Source organism: Suncus etruscus, chromosome 4 (genome assembly GCF_024139225.1).
Source record: "Suncus etruscus isolate mSunEtr1 chromosome 4, mSunEtr1.pri.cur, whole genome shotgun sequence".
Lineage (NCBI taxonomy): Eukaryota > Metazoa > Chordata > Mammalia > Eulipotyphla > Soricidae > Suncus > Suncus etruscus.
In genome coordinates, this window is record NC_064851.1 from 69,702,685 (window position 1) to 69,713,804 (window position 11,120).

Genomic DNA, 11,120 nt, shown 5'->3' on the forward strand with positions numbered 1-11,120 from the left:
GTTGGGAAAAGTGATGCCTCCCAACTTCTTTTTCCTCAAGGTTGCTTTAGCTATTCTTGGCTGCATATTGTTCCAGATGAATTTCAAGAGCATTTGATGGACTTTGATGAAAGTCATGGGTATCCTTAGAGGGATTGCATTAATTCATATAATGCTGTGGGGAGTATTTCCATTTTAATTATGTTAATCCAATTCATGAGCAGGGTATATGTCTCCATTTCTTTGTGTCATTTATTTCCTGAAGCAATGTCTTATAGTTTTCTTTGTATAGATCATTCACTTATTTATTTAAGTTTACTCCAAGGTATTTGAATTTCTGTGGCGGTATTGTGAATATGATTGTTTTTATAATGTTTATTTATTATCTATAATTATTTGTGTATAAGAAGTCCATTGATTTTTCATGTTAATTTTGTAGCTTGCCACTCTGCTATATGATATATTGTTTCTAGAAGCTTTTGGGTAGAGTAGGATTTTCTTAGTAACATGTCATCTGCAAAAAGCAAGAACTTGACTTCTTCCTTTCCTGTCTGGATGTCCTTGATATCATTTTCTTGCCTAATTGATATAGGAGTAGGGAGAGGGATTAGTCTTGCCTTGTGTGAAATCTTAGGGGAAAGTTTTCAGTTTTTCCCTATTGAGTATGCATTTGGCTTGTGGTAGATAGCCCTGACTATTTTGAGAAAAGTTCTTTTCATTCCCATCTTGTTGAGAGTATTTATTATGAATGAGTATTGGACATTGAGTTTTGAAACTATATCCCACTACTATCTTCAGGCCTGGAGGTTTCTTGTGTCAAGTCTATGATAAATCTTAGGGATGCTCCTTTGAATGTGATTTCCTTTTCTGATCTTGCTGCTTCCTATCTATGGGATTCACTATTTATACTAGGATGTGTCTTGGGGTGCTTTTCTTCAGATTTCTTTTAGCTAATTGTCTTCAGGCATGCAGGACTTGGCTGCTTGCAGTCTTTAGCTCTGGAGTTTCTCTGCAATGATGTCCTTGACTTGATTCTTCCTGGGAATTTTTTTCTTGGGACTCTGTGACTGTTTAGTTTATCAAAGAATTCTATTTTCATCTGTTCCATTTTTTGAGAACTTTTCCCTTTTTCTAATCATTTGTTTTAAGGCTCTTTTCCAGCCTCTTATGTTGTATGGAGTTGTTATGCATGTCGCCTCCAGGTCACTGATACTGTCTTCTACTGCTGTGACTTTATTGGAGAGGTCTACTAGTAAGATTTTTATTTTATCTGCAAAGTGTTTCATCCCTGTTATATCAGTCTGAGATTTTCTTATTTCTACTCTCAGATCCTTTTTATTTTTATTTGTGACATGTTTTATTTGTTCCATGCTTTCTTTGTGTTCTATGAACATCTTCCATGTTTCTTTCACAAGTCCTTATCTTATCTCTACTTTACTTTGTGAGTTTTGCTAGTGGTTTATCAATCTTGTTTATTCTTTCAAAGAACAAACTTTTGCTTTTATTGATTTTTTGGATTTTTTTCTGGATATCCACTTTATTTATTTCTACTTTAAACTTTGTTATTTCCTTCTGTCTACATATTTTTGGTTCTTTTTGTTGATCATTTTCTAATTTTATAAGCTGTGCTAGCACAATTTTAATTCAGAGTAACCTGGAACTCAGGAAACAGCTACATCAAAGATTAGTACCTAACCCTCTACTAGGGGTCTTCAAACTACAGCCCGTGGGCCACATATTGTATTTGTTCCCATTTTGTTTCTTCACTTCAAAATAAGATATATGCAGTGTGCATAGGAATTTGTTCATAGTTTTTATTTTCACTATAGTCCGGTCCTTCAATGGTCTGAGAGACAGTGAACTGGCCCCTTATTTAAAAAGTTTGAGGACCACTGCCAGTCTAGACTATATTTTCCCTTATAAATAGAAGAATTCAGTATGTATTTGCAATTTTTTGCTACTCCAGAGTTCTTATATTCTTTATCACTGAAATTTCTATCTTCAAAGAGAAAATAATTTTATTTCTTAAAACAAACAAAACAGTATTTTAATAGTCTATAACAAAATTGTTAGCTTTTGGGGGTTATTTTGGTATGATAATATTTCTACCTTAGGCATTGAATGGTTGTACATTTAACCAGCTATAATAGTGCTATTTTATGAATAACGACAGTTCTAAAGAAATTCTTATAAGATTCTTCCCAATTACTATGAAATCTTCTCTTTCTAGTAACTTAACAGGACCATTGCCATAAAGACAAAATGAGTCCTAGCAGAGAATATTTAATGAGGGACAAATTGATTCTTAAAAAAGAGAACACTATTTTGCCCTCTTTCAGTAGGAAACAATTGAAACACATATGAAAGACAAATATACTTCTTAAGTAAACACTTACTTTGCAAAGATTCTAGTCACATGAGATAAAATATTCAGATAAAATATTAAAAAATTAATTTTAATATTACTATTAGGCTTCACATTGACTTTAGGAGGTTAGATATCATGTTCTTACTGCTTGATTCTCTGCATATAAGGTAGCTCTAAAGTACAGAATGAATATGGAAATGCAGCAGATTATATCTTAGTGTCTTGGAATCTCCAAAAGTATGAGGTTTACTAGTTAAATTTAAGGGGTCATTGATTCCTTTAAGCTCTCTTGGGTTTTTAATTTCAGGGTACTTAACAAAGTTTTCACAGTCAATAAAACCATACATTTTCTATAAAACTCACTCAAAGATACTACATTTATAAGGCTTGATTTACATAACTTACTAGTATAAATTACTTATGTGCCTATGACCTAAAGAAAAAAAAAGGCAACAAATCATATACTTAAATTTTTATATATCTGGAGTAAGAAATAGCTGACAGTGGGGATTGTCAGGTGGAGTGCTGATTGCTCTACCTGCGGAGTCTCCCCTCTGCTGTGCTTCTTCTGAGGAAACTGAGGACCTGAAGGGAGCCCTGTACTGTGCTTCTCTGTCTTTTCTGAATTCTTGAAGTTCTCAGAACCCTGGGAAGCAAACCCCCAAAAAACTGCATTCTGAAACTACCCAGCGAGTGAGTGAGTGAGTGAGTAAGAAATGGCTGACTTTACAAGCCCAGAAAGGGAAAGCCACTGAACTCTGCTGGAACTCAGATACCAACACCCCTATCTACCTGTCTTCTGTGCTGTGCTCCATTTTTGCCCTGATTTCATCCTGTGTGTGGCCATCTGCAGACGGCTTGCCTTCCCAGGAGCCTTCCATGGAGGTGAGCTTACATGCCCAGAAAGGGGAAGCCACTGAACTCTGCTGGAACTCAGATGCCAGCACCCCTATCTGGCTGTCTTCTGTGCTGTGCTCCATTTTGGCCTGATTTTATCCTGTGTGTTGTTCATCTGCGGATGGCTCCCCTTCCCTGGAGCCTTCCCTGGAGGTGAGTTTACAAGCCCAGAAAGGGTGGAGCCAGAGGAGCACAGCCACTCCCCTTCACTTCCTGGCTGTGCACATCGTTTAGACAATGGTAAAACCACAACACATAGAAAACTCACAATATAAGTGTGAAATGGGGAAACAACTCAGGCCAGCACCAGACATAGAAAATGACAATGACAACTCTGATGACTTGAGCATGACCAACCAACTAGTCAGTTCCTCAGATAAGGAGTTTAGAGTCGCAATATGGAAGATATTCAAAGAACTCAAAAAAAGTATAGAAGAGAATACTAATAAGAACCAAGAGAATATGAAGATAGAAATCAGAAAACTCCAAACTGAAATTTCAGGTCAAATAATAGGTCTGAAAAACTCAGTAGATGAATTGAAGAAAAACATGGTTGAGCTTTCCCATGGGTTAACAGCAGCTGAGGATAGAATTAGTACACTGAAAGATGAGATGAATAACAACTTTATACAGCAGAAGAGATTGGAAAAAAGCCTTAAAGCAAATGATCAAACAATGAAAAGATTACTCAAAGAATGGGAACAGATGAAAATAAAAGTCTAGGATAAGCTCAACAGAAACAACTTAAGAATCATTGGAGTCCCAAGGACTCAGGAAGAAAATCTCCAGGAAGAATCAATGGTCAAGAACATCATTAAAGAGAAACTACCAGATCTAATGAATACATGTGATCAAATCCTGCATGCCCGAAGAGTACCAACTAAAAGAGACCCCAGAAAAAACACCCCAAGACACATCCTAGTCACAATGACGAATCCCACAGATAGAGACAGAATTCTGAAAGCAGCAAGACTGAAAAGAGAAATTACATTCAGGGAACAACCTTGAGATTTACTGCAGACCTGTCACCAGAAACACTCAAGGCCAGAAGGCATTGGTGGGACAAAGTGACAAAACTCAATGAAATAAATGCTTCACCTAGAATACTGCACCCAGCAAAACTCAGGTTTTGCTGGTTTTCAGGTTTGAAGGAACAACATGGTTTCACAGACAAACAACAGCTCAGAAACTTTACAGACTCAAAACCATTCTTAAAAGAAAAACTGAAAGGCCTACTTTAATACAAGACTGACCAACAGACACACCAAACTTCAATATCAAGATGGCACTAACTCCCAGGACAATTCTTTCTCTCAGTATCAATGGACTAAATGCACAAGTTAGGAGACACAGAGTGGCTAAATGGATCAAAAACGTCAATCCAATCTTCTGCTGCCTACAAGAAATGCACCTGAATAGTCAGAACAAACATAGACTCAAAATAAAAGGCTGGAGGAAGATCATCCAAGCAAACAACACCCATAAAAAAGCTGGAGTGGCCATACTAATATCAGATGATGCAAACTTTATACTTAGGAAAGTTGTAAGGGACAAACATGGACAATTTGTATTAATCAAGGGATACATACAGCAGAAAATCACTCTCTTAAACATATATGCACCATATGAGGGGCCAGCAAAATATTTAATAAAATTGTTGACAAATCTGAAAAATAATATCAATAACAACACAATCATTGTGGAAGACCTCAATACGGCATTGTCAACACTTGACAGGTCAACCAGACCTAAACCCAACAAGAATATACTAGACCTAAAAAGAGAAATGGAAGCCTAGTAGATATACAGGACACTCCACCCCCAGAAGCCTGGATACACATTCTTCTCTAATGTAGATGGGACATTCTCCAGGATAGACTACATGCTAGTACATAAAACTTAACTCCAAAATATCAAGAGGATAGAAATTTTGCAGGCTACCTTCGCTGACCACAATGTAGTTATGTGAACTACAAGGGACACAGAAGAAAAACTTTAACACCTGGAATTTAAACAGCCTCATACTGAATAACCAGTGGGTCCGAGATGAAATCAGAGGAAATCAAAACCTTACTAGAAACATGACAATGGAGACACAAACTATCAGAACCTTACTAGAAACAAATAACATTGGAGACACAAACTATCAGAACCTATGGGACACAGCAAAAGCAGACCTGAGAGGAAAATTTATAGCATTGCAAGCACACATCAGAAAAGAAGAAGGGGCATACCTGAATAGCCTAATGACGCAGTCATAGAATTAGAAAGTACTCAAAAAAGGACCCAAAAATAGGGAGACAGAAGGAAATAACAAAGCTGAGAGCAGAAATCAATGAAGTGAAAACCTGAAAAACAATTTAAAAGATCAATGAAAGCAGAAGTTGGTTCTTTGAAAAAATAAGCAAGATTGATAGACCACTGGCAAAAGTAACAAAGAAAGAAAGAGAGAGAAACTTGATAACTCATATTAGGAATAAAAAAGGAGAGATCACTACTGATATAGTAGAGATCCAAAGGGTAATCAGAAATTTGAGAAATTCTATGCCACTAAAAATGAAAACCTGGAAGAAATGAATAAATTTTTGGACTCTTATAATCTTCCACGGTTGAATGAAGAGGATGTAGCATATCTAAACATACCCATCACTATTGAGAAAATTAAGACAGTAATCAAATGTCTGCCCAAAAGCAAAAGTCCAGGCCCAGATGGTTTTACTAATGAATTCTTTCAAACCTTTCAAGAGGAACATCTACCAATCCTGGCAAGACTCTTTCATGAAATTGAAAAAACAGGAACACTTCCAAATAGCTTTTATGAAGCCAACATCACCTTGATGCCTAAACCAGACAGAGATGCTACCAAAAAAGAAAATTACAGACCAATATCGCTGATGAATGCAGATGCAAAGATCCTCAACAAAATCCTGGCAAATAGGATTCAATGCCTCATTAAGAAGATCATCCACTATGATCAAGTATGTTTCATCCCAGGAATGCAAGGATGGTTTAACATCCGTAAATCTATCAACATAACACACAACATCAACAACAATAAAATAAAAATCACATGATCATATCAATAGATGCAGAGAAAGCATTTGATAAGGTCCAACACCTATTCTTGATCAAAACTTTCAGGAAGATGGGAATGGAAGGAACCTTTCTCAATATAGTTAAGGCCATCTACCACAAGCCAGAGGGAAATATTGTCCTCAATGGAGAAAAACTGAAAGCCTTTCCTCTAAATTCTGGCACAAAACAAGGCTGTCCTCTCTCACCATTCCTGTTCAACATAGCACTGGAAATACTTGATTTAGTAATTAAGCAAAAAATAGATATCATGGGAATCCAGATAGGAAAGGAAGAAGTCAAGCTCTTGCTGTTTGCAGATGACATAATACTCTACCTAGAAAACCCTAAAATCTCTACGAAAAAGCTTCTAGAAAAAATAGATTCATATAGCAAGGTGGCAGGCTACAAAATTAACACACGAAAATTAATGGCCTTTCTATACACCAATAGTAATAAGGAAGAAATAGACATTAAGAAAATAACTTCATTCACAATAGTGCCACACAAACTCAAATATCTTGGAATCAACTTGACTAAAAAGGTGAAGGACCTATACAAAGAAAACTATAAAACTCTGCTCCAAGAAAGAAGAGAGGACACACGGAAATGGAAGCACATACCCTGCTCATGGATTGGCAGGATTAACATCATTAAAATGGCAATACTCCCAAAGCATTGTAAGATTTAATGTGATCCCTCTAGAAATACCCAACACATTCTTCAAAGAAGTGGATCAGGCACTTTTGAAATTCATTTGGAACAATAAACACCTAGAATAGCTAAAGCAATCATTGGGAAAAAGAATATGGGAAGAATTATTTTCCCCAACTTTAAACTGTATTACAAAGCATTAGTTATCAAAACAGCATGGTATTGGAATAAAGACAGGCCCTCAGATCAGTGGAATAGGCTTGAACACTCAGAGAATGTTCCCCAGAATACAATCACCTAATTTTTGATAAAGGATCAAGAAATCCTAAATAGAGCAAAGAAAGCCTCTTCAAAAAGTGGTGTTGGCACAACTGGCTAGCCACTTGCAAAAAATTGAACTTAGACCCCCAGCTAACATCATGTATGGAGGTAAAATCCAAATGGATGAAAGACCTCGATATCAGACCTGAAACCATAAGATATATAGAACAACAAGTAGGTAAAACACTCCAGGACATTGTGACTAAAGGCATCTTCAAGGAGGAAACTGCACTCTCCAAGCAAGTGAAAGCAGAGATTAACAGATGAGAAGCTTCTGAACCTCAAAAAAAAATAGTGCCCAGGATACAAGAACCCCCACTCAGTGGGAGAAACTATTCACCCAATACCCATCAGACATGGGGCTAATCTCCAAAACATACAAGGCGCTGACAGAAATCATTCCTGGAAGGCTTGGTGATCATTTGTACTGCCGGGGATTAAACCCAGATTGGAAACATGCAAGGCAAATACCCTACCCCCACTGCTATCTATTGCTGTGGCCCCTTGTTTTTTAGTTTTCTAAGAAACATGTTTTTTTGTAAAACTTGGTAAAATAGCTGAAGCATAAATTTAGACAAGTATAAGAAAAATAATTTTGAATAATTGGTTTAATAATGTATTGCCTTTTAAGTGATGCTGACCTTATTTTAGTTGTGAAATAAACTCACTTAACAAAAATTTTACAGATTATACAAGTTACTTTATTAAGTCATTAACTGCATAAAGTTATTTCTCTAATCATATTTTCTTAAACATGAAGTTTCATAGTTTTGCTTTTTTTTATTATCATAAATTTCTTAGCCTTCTTTATTTAAATGTTACTTCAAGCTATAGTGCCATCTGGTGTTTATTCATTATATCTGGACCATCTTTCTAAGAAATAGTGTCATGGTTAGATACATGAATGAGTATTTTAGAGTGCCCATTATTTTATTTTTTATATCATGGGTTATGAATAAACCAAACTGATGTGAATTTTGTTTTGTCACATCCAGTATAGCTCAGGGCTTATTCTTGGTTTGGGGCTCAGGTAATGCTATGTGATACCAGGGACTGAAGCTGTGCTACTTGAATGCAGAATAAATGACATCTACTATAATGGCTTTCAACCCTTCCATCAATTTATGTCTTAAACTCACCTTATAACATTAAATAAATAAAGCAAGTTTTTTCTATTAACATAAATAATGCCATAACTAAAGTGCATAGTATTCTACATATCTGAATTGTTTAAAATTTATAAATCATATCCAGGACAAGTCTAAATTAGTTAGCACTATAGTCTTCTAAAGAAAAAATGTCCTAATTGAGTGATTGCAGAAAATTAGCACAAATGAATAATGAGGTTTGTAGAACATATCGTGCAGTTTATATTTTTTAGTTTCTTTATAAAATTATTTACATGATTTCTGCAATTATATTTAATAATTTAAAAAGTATGGGGCTGGAGCCTAAGCAGTGCACAAGTGGTAAGGTGTTTGCCTTTCATGTGCTAAACCTAGGATGGATCACAGTTCTATCCCCGTTGTCCTATATGGTCCCCTAATCCTGGACCGATTTTTGAGTGCATAGCCAGCAGTAACCCCTGAGTATCACTGGGTATGTCCCAAAAAGAAAAAAAAATTTGGCTGGAGTGATAGAACAGCGGTAAGGCATTTGCCTTGTATACTGCTGACCTGAGATGGACCCGGGTTCAATCTCCAGCATTCCATATCGTTCCTGAATCTGCCAGGAGTGATTTCTGAGTACAGAGTCAAAAGTAACCCCTGAGCACAGATAGGTGTGGCTCAAAAAAAAGTATATAAGATCCAAGAAATTGAAGCAGTCATAAAGACCAACAGAGGGCTTCTCTTTGACTCAGAAGAGCCATTTTCACCCCAAGAAAATTTTCCTTAATATAAAGAGAAGCAAGAGGACTCAGAAGGTGGGAGGATCTCAGTTGGGATCCAATAGCCACAAAGTCCCAGAAAACTAAGACAGACAGAAAGATTGGCAGTAGTTTCCTCTTTGGCTCAAAAGAGCCATTTTTATTTTGATTAGTTGCTCAAACAAGAGCATGGCCACTCCACTTTACTCCATGGCTGCACATATTTTATAGTCAGTGAACTCCATCACAATAATAAAAACAACATGACATTACAAAGATCACAATGTGGAAGCAATACAGAACCTCACCATGCTTAGTGAATGGAAATGGTAATTCTGAAACCCAGCTAGTGTCAGCCACCTATATGACTTCTCTAATAAAGACTTTTGAGAGGAAATGTTGAGGATGTTCTAGAAACCATAAAAATGGACAGCGATTAATATTTAAGAATATATGAAATTAGAAATGTAAAAAGCTTCAAACAGTAATGACAGAACTAAAAACCTTGATAGGCAAATGAAAATCTCATCGGAAGGCTACACCAGCAGAGAAATAGATGATGAGGACAAAATCAGTGAGCTTGAAGATAAACTGCATATCAAAGTCAGACAACAGCATACGATGGAAAAGTTTTAAAATATATGGACAGAGATGGAAAAATTTATCAAAATAAGTGAACAGATGATAATAGGACATCGGGATAAATGCAACAAAAACAATATAAGAACTATTGGGGTCTCAGAAAGTTAGGAAAAACACCTATTAAATAAACACCCTATAAAGAATCAATAGTCTGAAAAATCATTGCTGAAAAATTCCTCGAGCTGAAGATTGCATGCACCAACATCCTGAACCTGAAGAGTACCAGCTAAAAGAGATCTAAGTAAAGGCACTTTAAGGCATAAACTAATCACAACGATAAAAATCATGGATAGAGATAGAATATTGAAGACATCAAGATCAAAGAAAAATATTATATACAAAAAAGTCCTTAAGATTTACAACAAATTTATAACTAGCAACACTCCAGACTCAAAAGCAGTGGTAGGATATAGTAAAAACACAAACAAACAAACAAACAAAAAACAGTGAAATTATCATCTTACCTTACCAAGATTACTTCACCAACCAGAAACTTTATAGACTCAAAACCAACATTAAAATAAGACCTAAAGTGTCTAAGACAAAATAAACTCCACAAAACAAACCAAAGTTCTAAAAAAACCGCAGGCACAAAATTACATATCTTTCAATAATAATATCTATCAAATTATCTCTCAGAACAATGGACTAAATGTACCAATTAAGAAAGAGTGGCAAAATAAATCAGGAAATTGAACTTAACATTTTTCTGCCTGCAAGAGATGCATTTGAATAGTCAGAGCAAACACAGATTCAAAGTCAAAGATTGGAAGACAATCCTTCAAGCGCACACACTTCCCTTAAAAAGGCAGGTTGGCCATACTAATAGTAGACAAAATAGGCTTCAGGCTCAAGAGGCAGAAGAGGTCATTTCTTAATAATCAAGGGATATATGTGATTTCTTATATAGCACTCCTAAACATAAATGCAGCCCATAAAGAACCAGAAAAATACTTAAAACTTCTGTTTTTTTTGTCCCCCCCCCCATTCACAATACAGACCAGGCAAAGGGCCTGGTTTGAGGTATATATGGGGACCATTTACTGTACCTCTTCTTTTTATACAGTCAGTGTAAAGAACACAACCTGTGGTAAGCTCAGAGACAAAATGGAGTAGTCCTGAAGGGTCCAGCTCCCGATATAAACTCACCGCAGGGATTATTTAGTGCAACCACATAAATAATTACACTGAGTACTATCATAACAATATGTGACTGAATGAGGAAAGTAGAAAGCCTGTCTAGAGTACAGGCCCATGTGGGGTGGGGAGCAAGGACACTTGGGATATTGGTGATGGGAATGTTGCACTGGTGAAGGTTAT

At 36.1% G+C, this 11,120-nt stretch overlaps 1 non-coding gene across 1 annotated transcript; it reads right to left on the reverse strand.

Moving 5' to 3' along the window:
• Nucleotides 1-10,774: 10,774 nt before the first annotated feature.
• LOC126007946 (small nucleolar RNA SNORA51) lies at nt 10,775-10,905 on the reverse strand. Its single transcript, XR_007495413.1, has one exon. It is a non-coding gene; the product is annotated as a small nucleolar RNA SNORA51 (small nucleolar RNA).
• Between the last annotated feature and the right edge of the window lie 215 nt (nt 10,906-11,120).